This window comes from Struthio camelus, chromosome W (genome assembly GCF_040807025.1).
Source record: "Struthio camelus isolate bStrCam1 chromosome W, bStrCam1.hap1, whole genome shotgun sequence".
Classification (NCBI taxonomy): Eukaryota; Metazoa; Chordata; class Aves; order Struthioniformes; family Struthionidae; genus Struthio; species Struthio camelus.
The window spans coordinates 24,483,668-24,489,666 of NC_090981.1; positions in this window are offsets into that span (position 1 = coordinate 24,483,668).

Sequence of the window (5,999 nt, forward strand, 5' to 3'; positions counted from 1 at the left end):
GTGTGCCCGTGCCCCAGGTGCCCCTTGTCCATGCCAGGGCCTCCTCTTCCCTCCCTCCTGCTCAATGGCTGCACCAGAAATTGTTTTTGTAGTCCTAATCCTATGGTGAAGGTATTGCTCAGCTGCAAGGTTTTATACTGGAGCAGGGCTGCAGTACTTTTCTGTGTCTTTCCTAAATACAGTGTCTGTCTTCACAAATATAATGAATTTTTTCTTTTTTTTAATCTCCCATCACGAAATATTAGTTGTGATCTTGACGGGACAGAGCCCTGCCAGGACCCGAGGGGAAAGTCGGAAAACTTCAGCACTCAGCCCTGTCACTAGTGCCGGGAGCATTACGGGCTGATTTACGTCTGCGCTGGCGGCAAACGCTCTGCCTCGGATACCTCGCCGCATCCTTGTCGATATGCTACCGGGTCATGTTATTGTGCTCTGAATAAGGCCTAGGGTTTACCTTCAGTTCTGGTCAAAGGTAGAGAAATGCAAAATAAATGTATTAAACAGCCCTATATCTGGGGAAGGGTAGTTGCATTAACTCTTGCCGCCGTGGTCCAGCGCGCGACGTGCGCCTTGGAACGGGACTGAAGTAGCTATAACCTGCCGTGAGCCAGAGCGGGTCGCGCCCATGTTGCACGACTTCCTTATAAAAAGCATTAACTAACCAGAGTATGATATTGAGCCTGTCGTGTCGGGACCAAAAATTTCAAACGTGCGAGTGACAGGTGTCTCGGCAAAACTTTTTGGATCCTTTGGGAGAGACTCCGCTTTAAATACTCGAGTGACCGCATTTGTTTTGATGACGGGTCGCTAAGCGACCTGCGTTGCAGCGCAGCTGGGAGCAAATACCCTCTCGGCAGCGCTCCTAGGTACCGGCGGGATCTCTTGCGCCGAATCACCCTATTGGGAATTAGCCCTGCTACTTAGCATGTTAATGGATTAATATTTCTAAAAGTCCAAAGTCAAATGTGTGTAATTTGAGCATTTAAAAAAAAAAAAAGCTCCTGGTTGAACGATACTAAAAAGGGAATTTTTGCTGAAAAAATTGGCAGCAAACTGGCTGCAAAAGGGTCGGAGGGCAGAAAGGAGATAGCACCTCTTGCGGGTGGGTCCATGCAAAATATAATAGTGCTCTGCGGCTAAGGCCCAAACAGAGCAGACCTCACCCATCTTTCCCCCCCCCCCCCCCCCCCCCCGGTGAACTCGACCCCGGCATGTGTCACACTTCACCTTCGCTCTGCGATCGCTCGTGTGAAACTTGACTTGGGGAGGCAAACAAACAAGTGGGGCGTTTGCCATTAAGAAAACATATCCCAACCTGTTGTGGAGCGTTACGGGATGTGGTTACTGCCGTGCCGTACTCCAGCCCACAAATACCTCCGTGACCAGTAAAACCTGTACGTCGATAACCAGCAGTGAACTGGGGTGCCAGGGCTGCTGCCGGAGACGTGGCAGCGCCGTCTTGCCCTTTGCTCTCCGGTCAGGAGTCGCTGCCCTGCGGAAACAGCAGTCGCATGGCGCTTTGGCGCGTCGTAAGCCTGGACCAGAGCGTGCCCTTGGCTTTGGTGATAAAAGACTTCAGAAAAGCTTCTTAACTGAGAAAAGCGTGAGGTCTGAATGAGTGCCTGCTATATACAAACTTGGAGCTCTCCTTTGCAAACTGGAGGTGAAAATCGAGCATGATCTGGCTGCGAATCGTATGAATAACGGGGAGGAGCAAACCAAGGCGTTGGAAACAATGCTTGGAGGCTCACTGAGAAAGCGTTGCAGAGGCACCGAGTAGCACTAGAGCCACGAAACACGAGGGGGAAGGCTGGCTGTTCACGTTGCCCCCGTGCCCGCTCGGGGCACTGCTCCTCCCTTTTGTGACGGGAGGAGCGGGCAGCGTGTAAGCCGTCACGCTGCATTTTCTGCTTCGCTTCCTCTGTGTCACAACCTCAGTGTCGCCATAACGTGTTTTAAGCACGTCTGTATTTGATTAAACTAGAGGTTGCTTAAGCGTGCAGACGTTGGAACGGGGAAGACTTCCTCGATGCCGCCTCTGAGCAACAGCGGCACGTGCGTCCCCAGGAAAGTATGTGGCCGATGTAAAACTCGTGTGACGCTAGACTCTGGCTGGTGAAGAAGCAACAGCGTTTTCGTTTCCAAGGAACGCTTATTTCAAGAGATTAAAAATAGCTATTAATTGGACCTGACGCAGCAGTTTCACCAGAAAACTCTGGAAGATGACCTTTGTTGGATGGATGACTGGTGATCTTGCATCTGTGTCTTTATTGCAATTCCATATAAGACCATTTCTTAAAATATATTTTAGAGCTCACCCCCTCTCCCAGCAGCACAGCCCCTGCTTGGTGAGAAGGACTGATGTTAGTGGGACAGAATAAAGGAGCGAAGAGTAATTTAAACGGCTTCTGACCGTGGTGAAGGCAGCTGTTTGGTTATGTCGCTTACTTCCCCCACCTACCATGGGGGTGTTTCTGCCAGCTCTCTGGTTTATAAGTCGATATGTTTGGTATTAACAAATATCGTCACGCTGCCAGCAGCCCGCTCAACTCTAATCTCTGTAGGTCGCGTTGCAGTTCGCTTGTTGCCTGGTCACCCAACTGACTTGACGCTAACAAAATCCTCAAGAAGAAACTAATGCAATGAACGGCAGCAAGAACCAAAACGGGGATGTACGCTGCTTTTCGTGTTTGTTTCTGGAACCCAGCTAGTTTTACAAGCGTTTGGGAGCCGGGCCACCCTACCGCTACGCAGCGAGGGAGTGGGACACCTGCAGTTAATGTTGTCCGAGGCTCTCGGGGGACCCTTGGCAGCCCTGTCCTGTACAGCCTGGCTTGTAAAGGGAATGGGGCTCCCAGGCTGTCTGCTGCTAGAGCCTGGTGGCCGAGCTGCGGTAAAGACTGGGCGGCTCGGCGGATGGTCTAGGTGCAGCCCCTCCTGGCACCTGCTCAGCAGGCAGGTGGGGTGGATGTTTGCTCAACATATATTTTTGGTTTTGTTTCAGGGTTTTTTTTTTTTTTTTTTTTTTTGCCATCTTATACGGGGGGGGAAACAGTGTCTGGTGAGATCTGTCTTCCCGCTCCGATAAAAGAAGCCTAACTGCACAAAACCTTACCGACGGGCCTGTATCGCGTGCTTTTCTATCTGAGGGAAGACGGCCGTTTTGGTATCGAATGCGTAGAGGTTTAATACCGTACATATTCTCAGGCAAGTAGTGCCATAAATAGGAAAGGGTTTGCTTTAGCTCACAAGCTTCCAAGCTAAGAGGAAAACGAGATTCGTTACGGGTCTGCGGTGTTTGTGGGGCCCCCGCGGGGGTTCGGCTCCCTCAGCAGAGGCGGTGGCCGGGCCGCGCGTCTCCGGCAGCTACCCGCCGGGGCCCGTCAGGCGAGGGACGCGGGGTCGTGCCGGGCCGATCCCTCAGCTCGACCCCCGTGAGGGGGAAGGGGGCGGGGGGAGGACGCTTGGCTGCCGCGGTTGTTCGTGGGGTGCCTCCTCCGAGCGCGGAGAGGAGCCCGGGCGGGCGGCGAAGCCGTCTCCCCTCCGCCGGCGGCGGCGGCCGTGGGAGGGGGTTGCTAAGCAGCCGAATTGCTTTCCGCAGAGCGCACCAGGGGCTTGTGTGGTGGTGTTTCTTTCTTCTTGTTTTTAATGACAAATCGAGACTAAAACAAATGAACGCTATGAGAGCAATCCTCTTTCCAAAGATAGAGACCGGTTTCTTTAAATCGTGCCGTGCCGCTCCGCTGGCTGCTGGCGACGAGGCCGCTGCCTTAAATGGGAATGTTTGGTTTGGGGGAGACGGGAACGGCGCTGGCCCGCTCCTCTCGCGGTGGGGCACGCCACGCGCGAGCGCGTGTGCTGACGCCCGCTGAAACGGGCGGCAGCAAAACGGCAAGGAGGGCACCCTTTTCGTGGGCGCCGTGGAGCAAGGCGCCCGCAGCAGCGGTACGAAGGAGCCTGAGCAGCGTGCGATCTGGAGCCTCCAGCAGCCGGTTGTCCTCCTGGCTGTCTCTGACGGGGCTGTGACCTGCAAACCGCCGATTTAGCGCGTTGCCAAACGATGATGAAATGAAATGGAGCCACCCGTGTTCCGAAAATATCACTGACGTTTGCAATTATGTTTGCTGAGATCCCCGGGAGGCGGAATGGGTTATCTTACTAGCACCGGGCTCCCCCAACTTCTAATAAGTTACTCAAGTCCATTAATTGCAAATGCATCTCCTTATTTTGAGCGGCTTGGTTTATGCATCCGCTGTTTGGGAAAGCGAAGCACTTGGAGGAAGGCAGCAAGAACGGAGGGTGCTAACAGCTGTGCAAACAGCGCCTCAGGCGTTGCAAGCTGGCCAGAGGCAGGGGGGAAAAAAAGAAGATCCCCGAGAACGATGATTGGAGTTGATGCCTTGTAAAAACTCCTTAAAAGTATTAGTGGCTAAAAAAAAAAATTCTAGAGTTCGCTTTGCTTACTCTTGATGTTATTTTTGTTTGCTTAACAGTGCTGAGGACTTAGCAGTCCCTGCGATCAGCGTTCTTCACACCCAGAAATAGAATAGCAGGCTTTCAAAATAAGTATGGTCCAATGTTAGTTGCAGAAGGAATCAAAATAGCATTGCACTCATTTGTATCTTTCGTGTTTGATGTGATCCTTTCCTCGCTGTTCCTTGGAAATACATCTGCTTTTCTCTGATATAAGTGTTTAGGTAGTCTTGCAGGTAATAATGCTGAGAACCAGATGAGAAAACATTTGACTTGTTTAGCTCATGAAAGCTTTCGTTTAAAGAAAAAACCTGTCATTGATGCAGCATATGGAGTTGTGCTAAGTGTAGCAGCGGTGCAAGGATTGGTGCTTGTGATGTTATGAAGGCTCGGGAGCACGTCAGCATCCATGTGGCTTTAGGACCTTATGCAGAGGCACAATCATCTCCTTGTAGTATGTGTTAGACTATATGGGGAAAGCCACATCCAGATAAAGTATAACAAAATAATTGAGCACTATTGACCCTGATCCGTAACGTGTCCGCTGTAGGGAAGCGCCCCTGTGCAAAGCGGGACGGGACCAGATACTCCTGCCCCGAGGCTGGTGGGGTTGGTGGCTGCCACCGCTGCAGAGCAGGCTGGGGCCATGCACATATAGCACCACGTGCCGTCACGCATATCTAAAAATATTAATATAATTCAGACTATTGGGTACCAGGCTTTTGAAATGTTTTTGCTGTTGGTGGGGAGGAAATTCTGTTGCTGCTCTTGTGCAATGTGTGTGCACGGGTGTTAGGGAAGCTAAAAGTAAAATAGAAAGAAGCTAATGCCTGCTTGGGGCAATCCTTAACTGTGGGTTCTGATTCTTCTGTAGCGTAGAGGATTTTCCACTTGCAGATTCACTTCTAAGGAGTTCAATTCTTTTATTTCTTAAAGAAGTATTCTAGGGAACTACTCGATTAACTTCTAGTTTAATTGGGTGAAACAGTGTGATGTAAAACCTTTCCTGAAGCACTTTTTACACTTTAAGCAAGTTGAGACCTGAGAGAAACTAAAAGTTTTGCTTTTCAGGTTGAAATTTTCCACTCTGTCCTCAGGTGGAAATGAGTAGCGTGGAGCTGTTTTAACCTAGAAGAGGTGGCCTTGGTAGCAGCAATCTTGGTTTTAGACCAGGCACAGAAATCAACTGATCTATAAAAAGAGCTGAAATTTCTCCAAGGCATGTTGTTGCACTTCTTGTAACAAAGCCTCTGAATACGGGCATTGTAATTTGAAAGGACAAGAGCAACCCAGCATGCAGAACTAGAAAGAACAGCATGTCTTTGTTACCTTTTAGAAATTAATTTGTTAGCATCTTGGTCAAAACAAAACCAACCAAAAAAACCCCAAGAGGGCGTTTAGTTGAAATTAATTTCCACCCCCCCTACCCCCCCCCCCACTGAATACCAACTGGCTGTGAACCAAGAATATTGCCTCAAACCAAACTAAACAATTTGTGTTTACAGGCTTCAGAATGAACAAAGTGC